Here is a 26,694-nt window from a genome sequence, read left to right as displayed (position 1 = left end):
CGGTGTTCCTTAATTTTTAAAAATTAATTATTCAAGAGGTGCCCTGATGGCTCCGTTGGTTAAGTGTCTGGCTCTTGTTTTCAGCTCAGGTCTTGATTTCGGGACGTGAGTTCAAACCCTGCGTGGGGCTCTGCACTGACAGTGTGGAGCCTCCTTGGGAGTCTCTGTCTCCTTCTCTCTTCTGCCCCTCCCCTGTTCATGAGCTTTCTCTGTCTTTCTCGAAAGTAAATAAACATTAAAAATCTAATTATTCAAGAACTTAGGGGCCTGCCAAACACATATACAATCATAATGACGGTAACAAGAATCATGGACTATTTGGTGAGATAGTACTAGGTATCTTTCACTGTTAATCTGGCTCATGCTACACACTATGTCACAAACTTACACTCATTTTGTGGAGTGCATGTAGGGCAAAGAAATTATAGCTTTTTATATCTTAGGCAGATGAGTGAAGATAATTGAGAAATGATTTAAACTCTACCTACACACAGTCATTAAAAATGAAATTCTGAATCAATCCACTGTTATTTTTGTCTCCAGAGCACTGAGTTTGCCTTTTCTTCCCCCTTTACTTAATCAACTGGTAGTTATGGTATCCTGTAAGCACTGTCTTAATAACTTGTTCACGAGTATAAGTAATCTGAACTGCATATTGATTAAATTTCAATTATAATAAAATGAGATTCTAAGAAATCTAAGGGGAGGGTACTCTGAATTATACCAATTAAGGATTTTATTGAACCTAGGGGATTTTAGATACTCTGTCTTGCTTCTTTTATCTCGAGTGATTGATGCTACTTGTAATTTGGAAACAAAACAAAGGGCATATGTTTTTTTAATGTGCAATAAACTACAATTTTACTTGTACTAAATTATCTCCTTTCAAGAAAGTCCTTTTTTTTTTTTTTTCCTTCCTACTGTGAGCTTATGGTTTTTCTTATGTGGTTCTTTAATGTCTTTATAGTTTGCATTTTCTTAACAGATCTTTTCTGACACAAACCTGAAAACACCTTTTGATCTGAGATTCATAATTATCTATTGAAGCTTCTTAGTCCCCTTTTCAAAGATCAGCAGTTTCTAACAGGAAACAGTAAGGAGCAATATATTTAGTAGAAAGATTCAAAGTCCTTGATGAATTTAGTGTGATCTTAAACATTTAATGAAGCTTTTGTGTTTGACTGTCCTTTTATGCCACATGGGAATAAGGTTGGTTGGTCGTATTGATTTTGCTAGTGGCTTTGTGTGAAAATGACATGAGATAATGGATATAAAATCATTGTAGACATGTATTAAATGTATTCAAAATGCAGAATACTAATATTACCAAAGAGTCTCTGGGGATATATATATATATTTTTTCTTCTAAGGAATATATAAATCAATGCTAGGTAAGCAATGTAAGTTTTCATGACCTTGTGTCCTATAAGCCATACATTATTAGGGAGCAAGTTTGGATATCTGCTTTCATTACACTTTTATAGCCTTGAAACTTCTGCCATCTTGTTTGCTTCAGTCCTTGTCCCTAAGGCTGTAATCTGGGACCTCTTTTAAAATCAACCCCACCCCCTTATTTGGGGAGGTAAGGGGAATACTCTTATTTATTACGAAAATTCAGATTAAAGAAAGTGAAAAATCCCATTTGGGAATCGATGATTGCTGAAAATTTACTTACATTTGACCAGGTGGGTGCCAATTAATGTCTTGGCAAGAGCATTAGTTTACCTTGGGGTAAGGGTATTACTTCAGAGAGCCATTCATTTGAGGAGGAATGGAGACATTTGGGACAGAAATAAAATCCTTTGGAAGTTTCTTTGGAATGGAAATTATCTTCTTTAATTTGGTCCTGAATCCACTTTAATCCATTGGTTCATCCAATGTGTGTTAGGTCATGTTCTATGCCCTAGAAAATAGAGCAACAACAAAATCCCTGCCTTCGTGGAGCTTTGTTCCAGGTGGAGAACATAGACACTAAATAAGATATATTGATATAAGATGGAGATGAGTGCAATGTAGACAAAAAATCAAGCAAAGTAATGGGCACAGGATATGGGAGTGGGGCAGTGGAGGAGGATTACAATTATTAAATTACATGCGTAGAAAAGGGTACATTTTAAACACATGGAGCTGAAAAATAAGGGAAGAGAAATGCATTTTGGAAGTATTCCTGGCAAACGTAAGCCTGAGTGGAAATGTTCTGAGGTAAGGATGTGCCTTGTACCTCTCAGAAACAGCCAGGAGACCAGTGGTCTGGAGCAGGAGCGAGGGAGAGAGTAAAAGAAAAGAAGTAAGGGGGTAGAAGGAAAGCAAATAGTGTAGGGATTTAAAGGCAGAGATGAACAGGAGGTTGACTAGGGAGTGCTCTGAGGAACAAAACCTGAAGGAAGTGAGAGAAGTAGGACTTAGCAAAGGAAGAAGTGGAACCATAATGTAACTAATTGCAATAGAAACTCTGAAAATCATGTGAGGAGGTTTGGGGCTGAGTGGATCCTTCAGAGTTGTTGCAAATTGAGGCAAGGAGGCTACACCTTTGTACTCAAGCATTAACCAGCCATTAGATGGGAGCTGCTTCTGGGAAGGGAGTCCAATCTTGGGAGAGGCTACTTGCTTTGGCCAAGGACAATTACTGGAAAGACACTCAGCCAATAAGTTCTTACCAGCCCACATTCCCAGTGACTGGGGAAATAAATGTCCTTTTATTGCATGAGAATAGATATCTGAGTGACACCTTTGGCATTCAGTTCAGGGAGGTATTGGTGATTTTTTGAACAGAGTGTTGAAATTAACTTACTTTTCTCATAAGCCTCATTCTGGATCTGTATTAATATATAAGACATTAGGAATAGAAATAGAGGGACATCTGTAGAGGTCATTACAATAATCAGGGCAAGAGAGATGGTGGTTTGGATAAACATACTAGTAATAGAAATGCTAAGAAATGGTAAGAAACCAAGCATATTTTGATGCAGAACCAGTAGAATTTGAAGATAGGGCAAATGAACGGAAGTGTGATGGATAATTCCAAGGCTTATAAAGCAACTCAAATGATGGAATTGCCATTATTTGAATATGAGAAGACTATAGAAGCATCACAATTTAGAAGGAAGTCCAGGAACCCTATCTGGGACATTTGGGTAGAACATGCAGGTACAGATGTAAAGAATACAGTTCTATATGTGAGTTCAGAAAATAGGTCAGGGCTGATCATAATTATTTGCATGAAGTGAAAACTTTTTACTGCTAAGCTGAGGAAATTGGGGTCTTTATTTAGCTACTCTATAATTTAAAAACCTTCATGAGTTTCCCATTAAGTAGTTCCAGTTAAATATTTTCACTGGAAGTTCTTAATAATTTTGAGTCAGCTGTTTAAATAATTTTAGTGAATTATCTCAAATATAAGGAAAATTATGGAGAATATTACCAGAACCTGTGCCTATCACCCAATTTTTAACAAATCTTATATTTTGCCATTTTAAATTTAGCTTTCACATTTGCTTTTTATTCTTGTTCTCTCTTTATAGCTACAGTTGGTTCCGTCTTTGTGTGTTTTCCCAATGTTTTCTTTTTTACTCCAAAGGTAGTCACTGTTTTGGATTTGTTGTTTATCTTCTTCACAAATATTTTTATCATTTTATTATTTGGAACAAAATACATAAACATTTTAATACTTATTATATAAAATGTGTAGTATAATAATATATTCTCCACATTATTACGCTTTCTTTGAATAATATCACAGTATACTTTCAATCTACACCTTTATTTACTTAAAACTGCTTTTTTTTTTTAAATTTTTTTTTCAACGTTTTTATTTATTTTTGGGACAGACAGAGACAGAGCATGAACGGGGGAGGGGCAGAGAGAGAGGGAGACACAGAATCGGAAACAGGCTCCAGGCTCCGAGCCATCCGCACAGAGCCTGACGCGGGGCTCGAACTCAACGAACCGCGAGATCGTGACCTGGCTGAAGTCGGACGCTTAACCGACTGCGCCACCCAGGCGCCCCAAAACTGCTTTTTTAAGACTTATCTAGGCCAGTAGGTAATGATATAGGTAGGTGCAGGTATCAATAAAGATTTAGGTCATTTGCATTGATGTTTATGGTACTCCATTGTAAGGCTTTATCACAACATATTTATCCATTTTCCTGTGATGGATATTTGGGCTTTTTCTAATGTTTCACTATTAAAAACAATGATGTGAAAAATATTTTTCATACATCTTCCTGACTCTTCTTGGATTTTTTCAGGAGTGCATGCTTAAGAAAGGAATTGCCTGTTTTTACTTTTTTTGAGGAAACTCCACACTGTTTTCCAGAGTGGCTGCACCACCAAAGGATACAGGAGTGCTGATGCACAGGGGCACATGTACCCCAAAGTTAATAGCAGCACTTTCAACAATAGCTAAATTATGGAAAGAGCCTAAATGTCCATCAACTGATGAATGGATAAAGATGTGGTTTATATATACAATGGAATACTACTTGGCAATGAGAAAGAATGAAATGTGGCCATTGGCAGCAATGTGGATGGAACTGGAGGGTATTATGCTAAGTGAAATAAGCCAGGCAGGGAAAGACAGATACCCTATGTTTTCACTCATATGTGGATCTTGAGAAACTTAACAGAAGACCATGGGGGAGGGGAAGGGGAAAAAAAAGTTACAGAGAGGGAGGGAGGCAAACCATAAGAGACTCTTAGGGAATGAGAACAAACTAAGAGTGGATGGGGGGTGGGGAACAGGGGGAAGCAGGTGATGAGCAGGGAGGAGGGCATCTATTGGGATGAGCACTGGGTGTTGTATGGAAACCAATTTGACAATAAATTATATTTTAAAAAAAGAAGAAAGGAATTGCCTGTAGATGGAAGTTCTGTATCTTCTGCTCTACATAATATTGCTAGATTACTTTTTAGTAATAGTTATACCAATTTATACTCCTCCCCAGGAGAGTATGAGAATTCAAGTTCCTCTGTTTTGGGCAACACTTGGCATTTTCAGATTTAAGAAAAAACTGGAAGACGTTTGTTCATGATATATTATTTATATTTTTATTTCTTAGACTTCTAGTGAAATAGAGTGTATGTTCATTTTTCTTGGTCATTTGTGTTTTCTCCTATGTGAATTGTCTATTGATATTCTTTGCCTATTTTATTTATTTATTATTGATTTATAGGATATGATGGAGAGAGAAGTTTGTATATTTTAAACAGAAACAATGTCAGTCTTGTGTATTGCTGATATTATCTCGAAACTGATTATAGTTTTTTATTTATTATATGAAAGTTTTATTTTTGCATAATTATTTTTAGTGTATCAATCTTTACTCCTGTAGTTTATACTTTTTATGTCTTTCTAAGTCATTCTCAATGTTCTGGCCCTTAAATGTGTTCCTATATTTTCCTTTGAAAAGAATTTTTTTGTTATTACCTGTAGATGTTTAATATGTCTGGAAATTATTTTGTGTACCATTTAGAGTACAGACCCTGAGGCACCTGAATGGCTCAGTTGGTTAAGTGGCCAACTTTGGCTCAGGTCATGATCTCGTAGCTCATGGGTTCAAGCTCTGCATCAGCCTCTGTGCTGACAGCTGAGAACCTGGAGCCTGCTTCAGATTCTGTGTCTTCTCTGCCTCTCTCTTCCTCTCCCCCTCTTGCGCTCTGTCTCTGTCTCTCTCAAAAATAAATAAACATTAACTAAATCTTTTAATAAAATAAGAGTACAGATCCATATGAGTAATTATGCCAGCATCATTTATTAAATAGTGCTGCCTCTCAATAATAATTAAATATTATATTATATTATATTATATTATATTATATTATATTAAGAAAATATCAAATAAAAATATCGCTAACACATTCATGAGGTTTTCTTTTCTGTGATTGCTAGTCTAGTTACTGGTCAATTTGTCTCTCTGCTAATATTATTTTGTATTTTAATTAAAATGAAATCATTGTTGTACTATATGCTAATTTGGATGTAAATTTTAAAAAATAATTTAAAAAAAGAATTTACCCAAGGGATACAGGAGTGCTGATGCATAGGGGCACTTGTACCCCAATGTTTATAGCAGCACTTTCAACAATAGCCAAATTATGGAAAGAGCCATAATCAGTCCATCGACTGATGAATGGATAAAGAAATTGAGTACACAATGGAGTACTACGTGGCAATGAGAAAGAATGAAATATGGCTTTTTGTAGCAACGTGGATGGAATTGGAGAGTGTTATGCTAAGTGAAATAAGTCATACAGAGAAAGACAGATACCATATTTTTTTTTTCACTCCTATGTGGATCCTGAGAAACTTAACAGAAACCCATGGGGGAGGGGAAGCAAAAAAAAAAAAAAAAAAGTTTAGAGAGGGAGGGAGCCAAAGCATAAGAGACTCTTAAAAACTGAGAACAAACTGAGGGTTGATGGGCGGTGGGAGGGAGGGGACGGTGGGTGATGGGTATTGATGAGGGCACCTGTTGGGATGAGCACTGGGTGTTATATGGAAACTAATTTGACAATAAATTTCATATTTAAAAAATCATTCACCATTAAAAAAGAGAATATATATAATAAAACATTTAAAAAAATAAACTTTTCATTTTGAAATAAAAAATTAAATAAAATGATGTTCTAAGTGCTGATATATAGTAAATTTTCTCCTCCACCCTTATTCTTCAAAATTGCCTTTATTATTATTGGTCTTGTGGTGCTAGATAGTCAGGTAAATAGGTCACTGGATAGATAGATTCATCAAGATACATGAAATACCCTATTTTTATTTTAATATAATTTGCATTGGTTTAATTAAATAATTTAATTAGGAAAGTAACTTTAATATTTTCCAATTTTCTGTGTAAAAGCATGTGCATTTTTTGTTAGGTTTATTCCTGGGTACCTTATTTTTATTGTTTTTGGTGTGAATGTGAATGTAATTTTTTTATTAGAAGCCATCACCACAGCCCTAGGCAGCAATTAATAACCACGCTTCCAAAAACCTTTCTTACATTATAATTGGATGTTTATAAGTGTGTCTTCTAGTAGATTATAAACTCTGTGGGTGCCGTATATGTCATATGTCTTCAATAAATGTCAGGTGGGTGGGGGAGGACTGAATGACTGTATTTCAATTCCTCTTGTGTATCATTAAGAAGTCCTTTGTGTGGGGCGCCTGGATGGCTCAGTCGGTTAAGCAGTGGACTTTGGCTCAGGTCATGATCTCTCGGTCCGTGAGTTCGAGCCCTGCGTCGGGCTCTGTGCTGACAGCTCAGAGCCTGGAGCCTGTTTCAGATTCTGTGTCTCCCTCTCTCTGGCCCTCCCCTGTTCATGCTCTGTCTCTCCCTGTCTCAACAATAAATAAAACGTTAAAAAAAAAATTAAAAAAAAAAAAGTCCTTTGTGGTCCATTTCTCTCTGCTGTTACCTAATCTACCAAATGAGATTGGGGAGAAATTAAAGCTCTCAGTGTCTGTGATGGGCTATAGATTCTTTTGCCTCTGCACCGTGGACTTGACTGGCAGAACTGAAGAGGAGTAGATGGGTCTCTTCTGCAACACTTCGGATTTACTGCTTGAAACTTATTCAGGTCTCCCGTTCTGCAGCACGAATAGTAACAGCAGCCTTGATGGATTCCTTAAGGTCACTTATCCTTTCTGAGATGAAAATGTTTACAGGTAGCTATCCTGCCAATCAAGCACAAGCTTTGAAATGGAAGTGATCTGAACTTGACCATGCAAACACTAAATCTTTAGATGTTTCTCCAAATCTTTTCCACAAGTGGATTGCTTCCAGATTTATTCTGCACTGCCTCTGTTTCAAGTAACCTCTGGAGAGGTCTGTCTACCTGTCAGGTAGAGCGTTTTGACTCATGAATTCTCCTTCTAGAGCAAGGATAACATTAACAAATAGAAGAAAAACCCCATAGTGAAGAGAGATTTGAATTTGCAATTTAAATAAAATTGTAAGAACAGACATTGATTTATTCTTAATGTCCTTTCAAGGTTGGACAAAGACCTTCTCAGATTTGAGGATTTTTGATTTTTATGGTGCCTTTGCACTATGAATAAAATATTTTTTTGTAGTACAAGCAGAAATGCACTGTTTGTAAAGAGACTCCTTACTGAGATCTCACAGCACTTTATTTAAAATGAGCCTTTTGTTTTTCTCTCACTTGTTCCTGTCTCAGGAAGGTCAAGTTGCCACTCACATGTTTGCAGTTGATATCACTTGGTCTGAGAGTTTTTCACTAATCCTCTCCCTGATGAATTTAATTTGAATATTCCTCATTTTATTCTTCCATTTCACTGAAAGATATAATTAAAAGTGCTCTGATGCAGATAAGGAAAGGCAGTCAGTACAGAAATTCTCTCCCCAAATGCCAGTATTCCCTTTTTTAACCAAGATGGAAGAGAAAAATATTAAGATCATTATGCTGTGTGAGCCTGAAGCTAAAGATATCTCTATTTTCTTTAGATAGTATAATATACTTACCCTAGGGAGTAGATCAACTTCTTATGGGTAACGTAAAAAGTTTTCAACAATAAAAATCCTATAATATCATAATAAGAATTACAAGTATCAGTGGACACATCCATTTCAGGAAGTATCCACATTATCTCACTTAATACACAATTATTTTTTTTTTTTTTAGATAGCTGTTTTACAATCATTTTATAAATGAGAAAACTGAGACATAAAAAAGCCTTCCTAAGATGCCTTCCTAAGATTGCATATCCAGAAATAGGAGATTTGGTCATCAGACTGATGCTTTTCTGACTTTAAAGGTAATACTTTTAATTATTGCACTGCACTTCCCTTCCTCATTAAAGTAGTGGTAAGACTATGTAGAAAAGGAACACAAAGTATATGACTGTGTTTGATATCACAGATAACAGAAAATATCATAAAGTAATACTTTTATTATAAAATAATTAGAACAATTCAGACTCATTTAAATTTGTTTGTTTGTTTTTGTAGAACTTGACATCCAAATATATATTGAGTACAAGATAAAATGCATTTGGGTGCTATTATGGTCAGATTGGCATTTTCCATTGACAGTATCCTAAAACCTACTTAAGAAAGAATATTCTGTGTGTTAATCATTTGAAATTTTTTTTGACCCGTGTGCCTTCTTTGGAATCTACCTCCTCTCTTTCTCCTGCCCTCCCACCTTTCCCCTTCTTTCCTTCCTTCATTCCTTCCTTTCTTTTCATTTTTCTTTTTTCTTTTCTTTTCTTTTCTTTCTTTTCTTTTCTTTTCTTTTCTTTTCTTTTCTTTTCTTTTCTTTTCTCTTCTTTTCTCTTCTCTTCTCTTCTTTCTCTCTTTCTTCTTTCATAATCAGAGATATTGTAGGTGTCCTTTCCAAACAAGGATTATTCAAGTTATAGTCTGTTCCCTAAAGGGGTGTGATTCTACTTTTGATATACCAGAGGTAAATTCATCATGGTGTCTGGAATTCAGAATGTATTGTCTTCCTGTTTGTCTCTTTAAGTGTTTACTATTTATAAAGCTTTTCGTGTTTACCAGTTACAACATGTTTCATTTACTGGGCTGCCTTGTGTACTGAGCTTTCATCACCCTGACTCCTCCAGAGGTCTTAAATGAAGTGCACAGTCAGAAGCAGCCACGCACAAGGACCTGTGTGTCTACAGTGCAGGAACCATCCTCTACGATGTTCCTGTTTCTATCTCTGCCTTCCCTATCCTTGGGAAGATTGTTTACTATGGCTGAGAAGGATGTTGTAGGTAGAGACACCTGATTTAGTGAAAAGGTTTCACAGAAATCTTTCCTTTGGTAAGATTAGTTGCACTTGTAACATTGCCAGAAAAGTCATCCTGAAATAACTATGCTTTGGTAGAAGAGCCTAGACAAGGGGAGGGAAACTCAATATGCCAACTGAGTCTCTGAAAAAGAAACCTCCAGTTTAATTCATGCTTTGAAGCATTTTCAAGACAAGCAAATAATTTTAGTAAGTGTTTCAAGGTAGAAATTAGTCCTTAACTCCAGTTACAACCTTAATCACTAGAACATTGATAACTCAAAGCCATCTTTTTCTATTTGTTTGCCCTCAGGTATTTTCCTAAGTGTCATTCACAGAAATTAACATAATCATCACATTTAATGTTCAATATATATATATTTTTAAGTTTATTTATTTATTATTTTGAGAAAGAGGAAGGGCAGGAGAGGGGCAGAGAGAGAGGGAGAGAGAGAGAATCTCAAGCAGACTCCGAAACATGAGAGTAGAGGCCCACTCAGGTTTCAAACCCACAAACCACAATACCGTGACCTGAGCCAAAATCAAATGTCGGTCGCTTAACTAACTGAGCCACCCCGGTGCTCCTCTAATATTTAGTATTAAACAGAGAGACTGAATACTGGAATGTATATGGATCTGCTACTTTGTGGTTAGAACTTCTATGAGTAACTAATTGTTTAATTCAAGTTATTTCTAAAGTCATATGTAAAGTGCTTTGGGGGACTAACCTGTTTTTTTTATATCAAGCAAAATTCAGGATTTTGGCTAATACTTCCAAGGTTAGACCAAATTCTTATTCTGTGACTTGGCTTTGCTCAAGGACCTTTTCTCTTTAAAAAAAAAAAAAAAAAAAAAAAAAATATATATATATATATATATATATATATATACACATATATATATGTTTTTAGTAAGTTCTACACACAAAGTGGGACTTGAACTCAACAACCCTGAGATCAAGAGTCATGCTCTTTCTACTGAATCAGTCAGACACCCCAGGACGTATTCTTGATACCAAATTCTCTGTTTATTAGAAATATTTCATAAAAAATGAAGAATCACACTCCAATTCCAGGGTCCTATTTTATTCAGTATATGATTTAGAAAAGAAAGATTTTTTAAAGTTTATTTATTTATTTTGAGAGAGAGAGAGAGAGAGAGAGAGAGAATATCCCAAGCAGGCTCTGCACTGACAGCAGAAGTAGATCTCACCACCTGTGATGAGATCATGACCTGAGCCGATAGCAAGAGTTGGTCACTTAACTGAATGAGCTACCCAGGTGTCCCTCTTTGGGGCCCTTTGACTTAAGGGAGGAGGGCAGAGAGGACCTTGGCTTGCCCCTCCTTCCTTTTCACGTCTTCAGGTAAGAAGAAGGAGTTTTCATGAGTACCACGGTCTGTTATTTTTCCTTTTCACTGTGAATTCTTGGCCTTCTTTGGCTAATAGACCTTTACTTTCTAATTCAATAGCAAAATAACTTCTGTGGGCCTTATTGACAACTTGATTTTACAACTAAAATCTCTTCTGTAAGAGCTTACTGATATTTACCCTGATTTATTTATTTATTATTTTTTTTTGTATAGGTTTATTTTCTTATAGAATATTTTTAAAAAACTTGTGCACACTTAAAACTAATGAATACAATATTCATTTGACAAGAACAATAAGAAAGCCTTGAAGATTTAGATGGCACTAGTTTTATCATTTTTTTCCACTTTGAAAACTTCATCAGTTATCTAAACTTTGCAGCATTTTGCAGTGTTGAGCTGTTAAACAATCCTATTTTAGGTACCGCGGACAATTCTTTAGAAGACCAGTGAATTTTTAATAATATATATTATGATACACACACACCAAAAACAAATATATACATATGTAGTATGGTCCCTATTCATCTTTAATGTGCTTCTTACGACAGAAATAGTAACCCAAATGATTTTTTACAACTATTGGCACTGAGCATTAAAATGTTCAATTATTTACAGTTTCATAGACTGTTTAGGTGATCAGCAAGTATGCATTTTTAATTATTCTACAAAAGGTTTATGAAATGTAAAAGAAGTGGCTAGCCTGTCATGCATCATGCAGTCTATTTCAGCCTCATTACCTGGGTGATTAGATCGTAAGTAAAGAATATTTAAATACCTATTTATTATCTAATTGCTAAATAAGCCTGATAAATTTAAGTTAGCGGCACACTGAAAAAAATAAGATAAATTGAGAAGTAAGTGGATGATTGATTCATCTCCTCCAGGGGAAAAAATATATAAAACAGAAATGTGTCAAATCCAGTTACAGAGAATTGATGTTTTATGTAACTCCTTTTGAAGTAGAAATTAAATTTCCTTAAAAGGTTGTATTAAGAAGGAGATGGGATGGAACCATGAACCAACACACCATTACTCTAATAAATCTGGGGGAAAATACATTTTGAAAACTTTTCTGAAGTGTGGTGTTAAATTGATTTATTCAGTCCTAAGCAGTAATTATGGAATGTGCTTATCTAGAAACCTTCTGCTTCTATTGATCCTCATGTCTTCTGATGAAAAGCTCATAATTCATTACATTCTTGAAGTTTAGAATTGTTAGAATTATTTATGATCCGTGGTCTTAGGTGCTGGTAACTAGGCAGTGGGAGTGATAATTCTACACCGCAGCACACTGTTTCCCTGAGCCAAATGGATAGCTGATGAAGCCAGGCAGCATATACACAGAAAGTGCTGGTTTCTTGTGGGAATTTAAAGAGCTGTTATCATGTCTGGAACACTAAGGAAAATGTAAAGATGTTCAATTTTCATGATCTACTTTTCCTCTAGGGTACTTTATCAATTAAGGAGGAAGAGCCTTCATTGTGTTTGTTTACTTAAATTTGTAAATGCCATAGTCTTCTGGAAATACAGGTTTCTGTTCCTGTGGCAGAAATTATAATGAACAAGTCACAACCATGTTGCAGCATTTATTTAGTCAATAAATAATAGATTTGCCTTAAATCGAGACTTAAATCGAGACTAGCTTTTGTCCTTCATTGTAGAATCTCTATTGTGTTTGCAGTTTCTCCCAAATCTGTTACTTTTTTTTTTTTTTTTTTTTTTTACCATTTTCTGTTTCTAATGATGGCACCCAAGTCTGCCAGTTGCCTAACCCTAAGCCATGGTACCTTCTTTGACTTTTTTATTTCATTTCCTCTCTCCAGTTAGTCGCAAGGTCCTGTCAAGTCTGACTCTACAAGTATCTTCCATCTGTTCTTCTCTTTCTACTCCATGGTCACTATCAGTTTCAGGACTTTACTACATCTCATTTGGACAGGCTTCTCCTAAGTGATCCTCTGCTTCCAGTTTCTTCCTCACCCATCCTCCCTGCTGCCAAATTCATCACCCTGAAGCACAGCTTTCATTATGTCATTCTCTAGTGCGAAAAGTGAATGCCTTCCTTTTGGATCCTAAATTAAATGTTAAGTTTTCTATTTGGCTATCATGATTCTGGGTAATTTGAATGCACCAACCTCACTTTTGAACCAAACTGTTCCACTACCTGGATGCTCTAGTCTTGCCAACTAGACCAGTAGTTTCCAGACTTTGGGATTTCATGGATTTTTATATTGTTGTTATTATAGTTACTATTTTGATTTTGGGCTTTGGACATACCCTTAATATATAAAATTATAACATAGAAGATTAACAAAAAGTAAAAATACCAACTACTGTAATTCTATCTTCATTATTTCATAAAATAAAGACTTTTAAGTTTAAAAAATTATAAAGATTACAAATTTGGAATAAATGGCTGTTTTTAAATTGGACCCACCTGTTTTCATAAAACACTCACAATCATGTGCTTGCTTTCCTCATTTGGGCAACAACCTGTAAAGAACTCCCTTAATGGTGTATAAACCATAGAGTCAGTTTATTCCCCAGACACATCTTGTGATTTCTCACCTTACATTTTCTTCTACACGTTGGAAGTTTTTTGATTGTAGAAACAGTCATATTCTTCTCTGGATTACTAAAGCCCTGCACTTATAAGAACCTGGATGACTTCCTAAACACAGCCGTTGGCTCACATCAGGTATAAAGCTGTTGAATGAATTGACTCCCATGTCATCCCTAGGGATGTTGTACTATGAATGATTCCTGGCCATTTGGTGTTAGATAAATATGATACAAGGACTCAGGGAATAAGAAACTCCCATTCTGAGTGCCTACTTAATGTCATATATTTGATTATATTGAGAGTCAAATCATTTCATACTATTCAGATGAAGATTTATAGTTAGCACATGTTTCATGAAACAATTAGGACACATGCATTCACAAAGAAGATAACATTGAAAATTAGTTCTGTTCTAGAAGATGAGAATTATAGATCAAGGATCATCAAACTTTTTGTGAAGGGCAAGGTAGCAACTACAGTAGGCTATGTGGGTCATACACTCTTCGTTACAACTACTCAGCTTGGCTATTGTAGGGGTGAAGCAATCGTGCATAATATATAAATGAATGAGCATGACCGTTTCAATAAAACTTTATTTAGGTATACTATTTGAATTTCTCATAATTTTCACTTGCTGTAAAATAGTATTCTTCTTTTAAATATTTATCCACCATTTAAAGATGTGAAAACCATCTTTCATTCATGGGTCACACAAAAGCAGTCAGCAGGCCAGATCTGGCCTGTGGGTCATAGTCTGCCACTTATAGAAGTGCCACGAGCTTAGAGCCAAATACATCGGTGCCAATGAAAAGGGCTTAAGCAAGACTTAGGTTAGTTTCACTATACTCAATTTTAAATGAGAAGGTTATCCTTATTCCTAGATGCCTGGGTTCTAATTGGATCTTTCTCTATCTGAAGGTATTTCTGAAGTGGTTATTAAATATAAGAACTCTATTCAAGAATCAACTATCTACAGGGTAGAATTGGCCTATAGGGGATTGATTTTTCTCCTTGTGAATCAGTATTTGGACATCTGATTTTCTATTTATGGTCTGGGGAATTAGGTTAAGTAGGAGGTCTGGGAAGACTAACTTGGGCTGTAGAGGAAGACTGTCTTTTAAATTATTCTTTGGTTTGTTTGGTTCTGTGTTTTATATTCAAAGACTCTCAAGTGATTTGATAGTCCATCTCCAAAAGGAATATACTGCATCTAGATTTTAAATATTTACCTCAGGCAGAAGGGACCTGGACAGAAATTTCTATTATGTTTTCTCAGGAAAAAGTTGGCAGCATTTTCCTTTCTGGTTGAAGTTTCCCATACTTTTTTTAAGGTACATTTTCAGACAGTATCTTGCCTTTTTTATATACCCTTCTCCCGACAGTGTTTTCCTTGGGGTCTTCTGTTCCATCTTTGGTGAGCAGATCTAATTCAGCCTTGAAATATTAATTATAGTCTCTGGTGAAAGGATAAATTCTCATGCCTTACGGATATCTGTAAAAATACATGCACAAAATGTGAACCTCATTACTTTCCTGTAGGGTTCAGCTCTCACTGCTTCCAAATTCTTAGAAGTGAAAGGAACCATTCTCTTTGGTTTTAGATTATGGCTTAGGTTAACAATTCTCTGTCATTAAATGTTTAAATCCTTGGGCTATTTAAAAACTTGTGTGAGCTACTTCATATTATAGAACACACACATTTAATAAAATAAGCAGTAGCTTGCATAACGAGAAGAAGCTACCTTATTCCTAGTTTCTGAAGTATCATTTTCCCCCCACGATACTTTCCCTTCTACCACTACCCTACTCCAAGTGTTTCTTTTGGGGGCACCTGGCTGGCTCAGTGCATAGAGTGTGCAACTCTTGATCTCATGGTCATGAGTTTAAGCCCCATGTTGGATGGAGAGATTATTTAAAAATTTTTTTAATGTTTATTTATTTTTGGGAGACACAGAGAATGCGAGTGGGTTAGGGGCAGAGAGAGTGGGAGACAATCCGAAGCAGGCTCCAGACCATGAGCTGTCAGCACAGAGCCCGACGCAGGGCTCAAACTCACGAGCTGTGAGATCATGACCTGAGCCGAAGTCGGACACTCAACTAACTGAGTCACCCAGGCATCCCGATATAGAGATGATTAAAAAAATAAATTAAGAAGGGAGAGAGGGAAGATGGCGGCGAAAGAGGACGCTGGGCTCACCGCGCGTCCTGCTGATCACTTAGATTCCACCTACACCTGCCTAAATAACCCAGAAAACCACCAGAGGATTAGCAGAACGGAGTCGCTGGAGCCAAGCGCAGACGAGAGGCCCACGGAAGAGGGTAGGAAGGGCGGCAAGGCGGTGCGCGCTCCACGGACTAGCGGGAGGGAGCGGGGGCGGAGGGGCGGCTCGCCGGCCAAGCAGAGCCCCCGAGTCTGGCTTGCAAAAAGCGGAGGGGCCTGACGGACTGTGTTCCGACAGCAAGCGCGACTTAGCGGCTGGGAGGTCATAAATTAACAGCTCTGCTCAGAAAGCGGGAAGGCTGGAGGACAAAGGGAAGGAGAGCTGCTGAGCCCCCGGACGACAGAGCTCAGTTTGGTGGGGAACAAAGGCGCTCGCCAGCGCCATCTCCCCCGCCCATCGCCCAGCCAAAATCCCAAAGAGAACCAGTTCCTGCCAGGGAACTTGCTCGCTCCGCGCAAACACCCAACTCTGCACTTCTGCGGAGCCAAACCTCCGTCAGCGGATCTGACTCCCTCCTGCTGCCACAGGGCCCCTCCTGAAGTGGATGACCTAAGGAGAAGCAAGCTAAGCCTGCCCCTCCTGCCCCTGTGCACCTTGCCTACCCACCCCAGCTAAGACGCCAGATCCCCAGCATCACAAGCCTGGCAGTGTGCAAGTAGCCCAGACAGGCCACCCCACCCCACAGTGAATCCCGCCCCTAAGAGACGGGAAGAGACGGCACGCACCAGTCTGACTGTGGCCCCAGCGGTGGGCTGGGGGCAGACATCAGGTCTGACTGCGGCTCTGCCCACCAACTCCAGTTATACACCACAGCACAGGGGAAGTGCCCTGCAGGTCCTCACCACACCAGGGACTATCCAAAATGACCAAGCGGAAGAATTCCCCTCAGAAGAATCTCCAGGAAATAACAACAGCTAACGAGCTGATCAAAAAGGATTTAAATAATATAACAGAAAGTGAATTTAGAATAATAGTCATAAAATTAATCGCTGGGCTTGAAAACAGTATAGCTGACAGCAGAGAATCTCTTGCTACAGAGATCAAGGGACTAAGGAACAGTCACGAGGAGCTGAAAAACGCTTTAAACGAAATGCATAACAAAATGGAAACCACCACGGCTCGGATTGAAGAGGCAGAGGAGAGAATAGGTGAACTAGAAGATAAAGTTATGGAAAAAGAGGAAGCTGAGAAAAAGAGAGATAAAAAAATCCAGGAGTATGAGGGGAAAATTAGGGAACTAAGTGATACACTAAAAAGAAATAATATACGCATAATTGGTATCCCAGAGGAGGAAGAGAGAGGGAAAGGTGCTGAAGGGGTACTGGAAGAAATAATAGCTGAGAACTTCCCTGAAGTGGGGAAGGAAAAAGGCATTGAAATCCAAGAGGCACAGAGAACTCCCTTCAGACGTAACTTGAATCGATCTTCTGCACGACGTATCATAGTGAAACTGGCAAAATACAAGGATAAAGAGAAAATTCTGAAAGCAGCAAGGGGTAAACGTGCCCTCACATATAAAGGGAGACCTATAAGACTCGTGACTGATCTCTCTTTTGAAACTTGGCAGGCCAGAAAGAATTGGCACAAGATTTTCAGTGTGCTAGACAGAAAAAATATGCAGCCGAGAATCCTTTATCAAGCAAGCCTGTCATTTAGAATAGAAGGAGAGATAAAGGTCTTCCCAAACAAACAAAAACTGAAGGAATTTGTCACCACTAAACCAGCCCTACAAGAGATCCTAAGGGGGACCCTGTGAGACAAAGTGCCAGAGACATCACTACAAGCATAAAACGTACAGACATCACAATGACTCTAAACCCATATCTTTCTATAATAACACTGAATGTAAATGGATTAAATGCGCCAACCAAAAGACATAGGGTATCAGAATGGATAAAAAAACAAGACCCATCTATTTGCTGTCTACAAGACTCATTTTAGACCTGAGGACACCTTTAGATTGAGAGTGAGGGGATGGAGAACTATTTATCATGCTACTGGAAGCCAACAGAAAGCTGGAGTAGCCATACTTATATCAGACAAACTAGACTTTAAATTAAAGGCTGTAACAAGAGATGAAGAAGGACATTATATAATAGTGACAGGGTCTATCCATCAGGAAGAGCTAACAATTATAAATGTCTATGCGCCGAATACCGGAGTGCCCAAATATATAAAACAATTACTCATAAACATAAGCAACCTTATTGAGAAGAATGTGGTAATTGCAGGGGACTTTAACACCCCACTTACAGAAATGGATAGATCATCTAGACACACGGTCAATAAAGAAACAAGGGCCCTGAATGAGACATTGGGTCAGATGGACTTGACAGATATATTTAGAACTCTGCATCCCAAAGCAACAGAATATACTTTCTTCTCGAGTGCACATGGAACATTCTCCAAGATAGATCATATACTGGGTCACAAAACAGCCCTTCATAAGTTTACAAGAATTGAAATCATACCATGCATACTTTCAGACCACAATGCTATGAAGCTTGAAATCAACCACAGAAAAAAGTCTGGAAAACCTCCAAAAGCATGGAGGTTAAAGAACACCCTACTAACGAATGAGTGGGTCAACCAGTCAATTCGAGAAGAAATTAAAAAATATATGGAAACAAACGAAAATGAAAATACAACAATCCAAACGCTTTGGGACGCAGCGAAGGCAGTCCTGAGAGGAAAATACATTGCAATCCAGGCCTATTTCAGGAAACAAGAAAAATCCCAAATACAAAATCTAACAGCACACCTAAAGGAAATAGAAGCAGAACAGCAAAGGCAGCCTAAACCCAGCAGAAGAAGAGAAATAATAAAGATCAGAGCAGAAATAAACAATATAGAATCTAAAAACACGGTAGAGCAGATCAACGAAACCAAGAGTTGTTTTTTTGAAAAAATAAACAAAATTGATAAACCTCTAGCCAGGCTTCTCAAAAAGAAAAGGGAGATGACCCAAATAGATAAAATCATGAATTAAAAATGAATTATTACAACCAATCCCTCAGAGATACAAACAATTATCAGGGAATACTATGAAAAATTATATGGCAACAAATTGGACAACCTGGAAGAAATGGACAAATTCCTGAACACCCACACTCTTCCAAAACTCAATCAGGAGGAAATAGAAAGCTTGAACAGACCCATCACCAGCGAAGAAATTGAATCGGTTATCAAAAATCTCCCAACAAATAAGAGTCCAGGACCAGATGGCTTCCCAGGGGAGTTCTACCAGACGTTTAAAGCAGAGATAATACCTATCCTTCTCAAGCTATTCCAAGAAATAGAAAGGGAAGGAAAACTTCCAGACTCATTCTATGAAGCCAGTATTACTTTGATTCCTAAACCAGACAGAGACCCAGTAAAAAAAGAGAACTACAGGCCAATATCCCTGATGAATATGGATGCCAAAATTCTCAATAAGATACTAGCAAATCGAATTCAACGGCATATAAAAAGAATTATTCACCATGATCAAGTGGGATTCATTCCTGGGATGCAGGGCTGGTTCAACATTCGCAAATCAATCAACGTGATACATCACATTAACAAAAAAAAAAGAGAAGAACCATATGATCCTGTCAATCGATGCAGAAAAGGCCTTTGACAAAATCCAGCACCCTTTCTTAATAAAAACCCTTGAGAAAGTCGGGATAGAAGGAACATACTTAAAGATTATAAAAGCCATTTATGAAAAGCCCACAGCTAACATCATCCTCAATGGGGAAAAACTGAGAGCTTTTTCCCTGAGATCAGGAACACGACAGGGATGCCCACTCTCACCACTGTTGTTTAACATCGTGCTGGAAGTTCTAGCATCAGCAATCAGACAACAAAAGGAAATCAAAGGCATCAAAATTGGCAAAGATGAAGTCAAGCTTTCGCTTTTTGCAGATGACATGATATTATACATGGAAAATCCGATAGACTCCACCAAAAGTCTGCTAGAACTGATCCATGAATTCAGCAAAGTTGCAGGATACAAAATCAATGTACAGAAATCAGTTGCATTCTTATACACTAACAATGAAGCAACAGAAAGACAAATAAAGAAACTGATCCCATTCACAATTGCACCAAGAAGCATAAAATACCTAGGAATAAATCTAACCAAAGATGTAAAGGATGTGTATGCTGAAAACTATAGAAAGCTTATGAAGGTAATTGAAGAAGATTTAAAGAAATGGAAAGACATTCCCTGCTCATGGATTGGAAGAATAAATATTGTCAAAATGTCAATACTACCCAAAGCTATCTATACATTCAATGCAATCCCAATCAAAATGGCACCAGCATTCTTTTTGAAACTAGAACAAGCAATCCTAAAATTCATATGGAACCACAACAGGCCCCGAATAGCCAAAGTAATTTTGAAGAAGACGACCAAAGCAGGAGGCATCACAATCCCAGACTTTAGCCTCTACTACAAAGCTGTCATCATCAAGACAGCATGGTATTGGCACAAAAACAGACACATAGACCAATGGAATAGAATAGAAACCCCAGAACTAGACCCACAAACGTATGGCCAACTCATCTTTGACAAAGCAGGAAAGAACATCCAATGGAAAAAAGACAGTCTCTTTAACAAATGGTGCTGGGAGAACTGGACAGCAACATGCAGAAGGATGAAACTAGACCACTTTCTCACACCATTCACAAAAATAAACTCAAAATGGATCAAGGACCTGAATGTGAGACAGGAAACCATCAAAACCTTAGAGGAGAAAGCAGGAAAAGACCTCTCTGACCTCAGCCGTAGCAATTTCTTACTCGACACATCCCCAAAGGCAAGGGAATTAAAAGCAAAAGTGAATTACTGGGACCTTATGAAGATAAAAAGCTTCTGCACAGCAAAGGAAACAACCAACAAAACTAAAAGGCAACCAACGGAATGGGAAAAGATATTTGCAAATGACATATCGGACAAAGGGCTAGTATCCAAAATCTATAAAGAGCTCACCAAACTCCACACCCGAAAAGCAAATAACCCAGTGAAGAAATGGGCAGAAAACATGAATAGACACTTCTCTAAAGAAGACATCCGGATGGCCAACAGGCACATGAAAAGATGTTCAGCGTCGCTCCTTATCAGGGAAATACAAATCAAAACCACACTCAGGTATCACCTCACGCCAGTCAGAGTGGCCAAAATGAACAAATCAGGAGACTATAGATGCTGGAGAGGATGTGGAGAAACGGGAACCCTCTTGCACTGTTGGTGGGAATGCAAATTGGTGCAGCCGCTCTGGAAAGCAGTGTGGAGGTTCCTCAGAAAATTAAAAATAGACCTACCCTATGACCCAGCAATAGCACTGCTAGGAATTTATCCAAGGGACACAGGAGTACTGATGCATAGGGGCACTTGTACCCCCATGTTCATAGCAGCACTCTCAACAATAGCCAAATTATGGAAAGAGCCTAAATGTCCATCAACTGATGAATGGATAAAGAAATTGTGGTTTATATACACTATGGAATACTACGTGGCAATGAGAAAAAATGAAATATGGCCTTTTGTAGCAACGTGGATGGAACTGGAGAGTGTGATGCTAAGTGAAATAAGCCATACAGAGAAAGACAGATACCATATGGTTTCACTCTTATGTGGATCCTGAGAAACTTAACAGAAACCCATGGGGGAGGGGAAGGAAAAAAAAATAAAAAGAGTTTAGAGTGGGAGAGAGCCAAAGCATAAGAGACTGTTGAGAACTGAGAGCAAACTGAGCGTTGATGGGGGGTGGGAGGGAGGAGAGGGTGGGTGATGGGTATTGAGGAGGGCACCTTTTGGGATGAGCACTGGGTGTTGTATGGAAACCAATTTGACAATAAATTTCATATATAAAAAAAAAGACAGAATATTGCTAACTTGAATTATTTATAGAATGATTGATTTGGGGATCAATAAAAATTAAAACTGTACCATCTCATTTCAATAAATATTTCAAAGTTATTATATATATACGCTAAAAAAAATAAAAAAAAAATAAAAAAATAAATAAATTAAACATTTCTTTTTTTTTTTTTTTTAAGAAAATACATACTTCTTTTTGCCTAATCTGCTACCTATGGAGCAGCCATCCTTAGAGCTCTGTCCCTTAAATAATTATTTAGAATTTGACTTTTCTATGGTGATACAGAAAGGAAAAGTTTCAAATATAACCCAACCCAAGAGCATCCCTTTGCCTGAGTGGGCTAGCTTCTACTGCTACTTTATTATTTTTAAGTAGAACTTTACATTTTGAAAGATTACTCTAAAGCCTATTTTAGAAGGTGTGTGGTGTGGAAAACAAACATTTCTTTAAGCACATGATAGGGGACAGTCTTTTTGCAGGCTCTGAACAATACACAGATAGGTGGGAGGGAGGCTCTGCTTTGAAAGAATATGTAATTTTCTAGTTTTGTGATCTTGGGAAAACTACTTCTCAACACCTCACCTTCCTCATATATAAACGGAGGCAACACACAATTTTGATAGTGTGCTCTATGGAATATATAAGATGAGAGGTGAAACGTGCTCATTATAGATGAACTCTTTTCTTTCACATGTAGTTTTAATATTATTTTTAGGAAAGAACAGGTAACAACAGAAGCACCCAATCTAGTTTGCAGCTTAGGGATATAAATAAAGTATTTGGGAGAGTGTTTTGGAGGAGGTGATACATAAGTAGGGTCCTAATTTATAGGGCTTCAGACAAGTCACTGAAATACTTCACCTGTTAAAATGGCATTAAGACCCACCTGATGGTATATTGTACAGAGCAATGTACAGAGAGGGTCAATTTCCCTCTCTCCTCTTCATCCTCACAATGATTTAACAGGTATGTCCTATACCTGTACAGGTGTGTTCACCTTTCTGGCTAGTTTCTAAAGGCATTTTCCTTAAGCTTCTTGTGTAGACATTTAGAATGCAGGGTTGAAATGGAAATGTCAGAATAAATGGGAAATGAAACTTCTTGCAAAACCAATAGTCTATTTTCAAGTTTGAACACTGTTGAGCAATTTTGAGGTCTCAGGAAGATTAATAGCCTAGGGAGGCAAAGGTGTAGTTTCTGATAACAGACAGAATACAGGTTACAACAGGTCTTGATAACTATCAAAGTGTGTATTACCCAAAAGGACATTCTAGAGATAAATATGCATCAGACATTTTTCCATCAGGACATAGCTCTGGGTAAGGCACAAGGTTCTCGGATGTTCACAAAGATCGACTGTGTAATTGAGCATATTTGATTCCTTATTCATATTGGCAAATGTTATTTTTGTCTGGTGAAAATGACAGAAGGATATTTCCCACTGGGAGAGGTGAAATGAGTCTAAATGAAACCTATAATTCATATGATTATAGCTACGGCAAATGAAAGAATCTGATTTGCCAGGAAACTTAATAATAAGTAGGACCATGGGGGCAAAATAGTAATCAGAGATTAGTCAAACATATTCTACACTTATGGAAAAAAATCTGTGTTTCTTTCATTTCTGCTTGGAGCCATGCAGAGAAGCTAATATTTCTACTCAATCTATAATGCCCACCACCCTTACTCAGCCACATATTTGCATAGATATGGTTCTGACTTCTAAAGGCTGATTTTGTTAATAGTTTTGACAGTTTCCTTCTGGTCTCAGCTTTGTCTTTGATTCAAATTTGTTTTCTTGAAATTGATTAGCAATTACTTCGCTACTCTCTTTTTTTCTAAGTACCCGTATTGGAAGACAGTTGATCTCTTTGGGCCTCAGTGACCTCATCTGTAAAACACAGGTGGCCAAGATCTCTTTTAAACTAACATACTGTTGGGGCGCCTCAGTGGCTCAGTGGGTTAAGCCTCCTACTTCGGCTTGGATCATTATTTCAGGGGTCATAATCTCATGGGTCATGACCTCACAGGTCATGAGTTAAAGCCCCCTGTGGTGCTCTGTGCTACACCTCAGAGCCTGGAGCCCACTTCAGATTCCGTGTCTCCCTCTGCCCTTCTGCCACTTGTACTCTGTCTCTTGCATTGTCTCAAAAATAAACATTGAAAAATAAATAAAATAAAGTAACATCCTGTGTTTCTCTTCTGTAATTCTCCAAGCGGCATTGGACACTGGTTTCATTTTTATACGAGAAGCCACCTGGCTCCAAAAAAAATTGTTTCATATCCTAAATTTAAATATATATATATATTTTTTTTCTGTAACAGAACAGTCAGTACAAGAGCGCATGTAGGTTCTCAAAATAATAACTGTCAGAGTTTGTTTAATGTGAGGCAATAGAACCTATTTTTGGAGAACTAATTCTAAGTGACTCATTTTGAGATTAAAAATAACGATAACATATTATCTTCATTACTAACAACTTATTAAAAAAAGTGTGTAAGGAGTAAAATGCCACCAATTCCGAATTGCACAGTAGCTTGGAAAAGCTCCCAGAAATTTAGATGAATCTATTTGTTATTGTTTTAACTCAAAAGTCACCTTTTTAAATGTTTGATAAAACCTATTTTTTAGCTATGCCGTTTATTGTTATTCTGCTATTCTTCTCACTCTGTTTCTTTGTAAAATTGAAATTGTTTAGTTTCTATTTCTCTGCTTCTATTTTCCATGAATTTCTACTGCAGTTCTCCTGGCTATTGCCCAAATGAGCTCTCTTTCTCCAAAACTTATCACAAACAGAATCTTTTCAAAATTTATTGTTTTGGCCTAAAACCCCATGTAAGTTTGAATTTTGTTCTTTGCCCAGGTAGCTTAAAAAACATCAACCAAAAAATGATAAAAACTGACATCACTGGTTTTTCCAGCTAGTTCTCCCCCGGCCCCCCCCCCCCCCCAGCCATATCTTCAATCCTTAGTGTCTCTGGTCTAAATAGGTATTCTTAAAACCAATTAACATATTTTTAGTCTACAAGAGTTGTTTAAATGCAATACTAGGGAACACATTTAGCTTTTGGAATGTAGCAAGCCATTTTCTAGATAGACAAAGTTACATTTGCTATCACATTGTTAACTGGGGCACAAGGGTGGACGAGCCCCTAGCCCCTGGGGTCCCAAACAGACTAGAGTCAGCCACTTGCCCCTGACAAAATCCAAAGGCAGAGAGATGGGTGCTATGAAATAAGAAAGGTATTTATTCCAGTGAGGCCAACACCGGGAAGGGAGCCGACTGGCATCTCAAATACTATCTCTGAGGTACCAAAAATACTTCTAGGTTTATATAAGGAAAATGTGGGACGAAGGTCAGTAGGTACAGCAGGTAGGTAGCGAAGGTCAAGTTGATCATCCATCTTCTTGAAGTCAATCCTGGGCAGAGTCTTGCTGGCTAAAGTTTTTATTGCTTGAGGGAGTAGTTTTAGTACCCATCAGGAGATGCTTTGCCCGCAGGGGCTTTGGCCTAAATTAAGAGATAAACTGGAAAGAAGAACTTAATTAGAAGTACAGACTGAGGTCAAAATGGAAGTAGTTAAAGTCCTCTTGCAACATGTCCGATTACATATCTTTGAGGAAGGCATTGTTATCTTCGTCTTCTAGGAAAATAATAAGATATTAGAAGTTTGAGCGCTGTTCATTTGTTATCTGGTAGTGGTTGGAATAAGACAGGTGTAACGATAAAGCCAGGTGAAAGGTACGAAACACGTGGGCTGTCCATCAGCCTCTTTGACGCTAACAAGCTCAAGCACACCATTCAGCAGAGAAGGAGTTCTTAAATCCTAAAGCAAAACCTCTACAACGACTAAAATTCACTCTCTGGCAGCCTAAAAATTACCTTTGGCTCTTCCTTTTTTTTTATCCAGGGTGATTCATTGATGGAACAAAGAACTGTTGCCCAATTAGCTAAAGCCTCATAAGAAGCCGGTAGCTTCTCAGATGATGCCCTGAGTGTGGTTTTAATTTAATGGTGGAGTCCAGAGGCCATATCTTCACCAAACATTTGTACTTTCTTGAGACTTGCATGCTTATCACTGGGTTACTAAACAACAAGCAAACATTCTTCTCCTGCTTGCTACCCTGTAACAGGATTATTTTCTTAATCCAATCTACCTCAAGGTGAAAAAGAACTCTGCTTTCCTCCAGATTATGATATAACCCTCCACCATCTAGCAGGGAAAAGTAAAATCTGCCTCTTTCCCCAGCCATACACATTTTGTTAAATTTTACTTTTTGTAATTTATACCATGAACACCACTATTGTCTTTTTAATACAAACATCATTTTTTAAAATATTTTTTAATGTTTATTATTTTTGAAGGAGAGAGAGGGGCAGAGCATGAGTGAAGGAGGAGCAGAAAGAGAGGGAGACACACAATCTGAACCTGCTCCAGGCCCTGAGTTGTCAGCAGAAAGCCTGATGCAGGGCTTGAACTCACAAACCGTGAGATCATGACCTGAGCCAAAGTCGGACCACTTAACTGCTTAACCAACTGAGCCACCCTGGGACCCCTAAAATTATTTATTTATGTTTGATTATCTGCTTTCTAAAGTTTTCTCCCTTAGTCCCTCTAGAAGCAAGGAGAATAATTACTACACCTGCATCTATGTAGACCCAAATTGTTTTGGAAAATACATGAGATATTTTCATTGTTGAGTTTACAAAGAAAAAAATCAGAGGAAGCAGTTTAAGACTTCTAAAGAAAGCACTTAACCAGTTGTTTTTAGGCAGTCCAGGAACGAAGATCTGATTGACATATCTTTTTTGACTTTAAGAATATAGCCTGGGAAGGGGGCGCCTGGGTGGCTCAGATGATTGAGCGACTTTGGCTCAGGTCATGACCTCGCGGTCCGTGGGTTCAAGCCCCGCATGGGG

Source organism: Herpailurus yagouaroundi, unplaced genomic scaffold (assembly GCF_014898765.1).
Source record: "Herpailurus yagouaroundi ecotype Mexico unplaced genomic scaffold, PumYag 163, whole genome shotgun sequence".
In the NCBI taxonomy this organism is placed as follows: Eukaryota; Metazoa; Chordata; class Mammalia; order Carnivora; family Felidae; genus Herpailurus; species Herpailurus yagouaroundi.
This window is presented reverse-complemented; position numbering follows the sequence as displayed.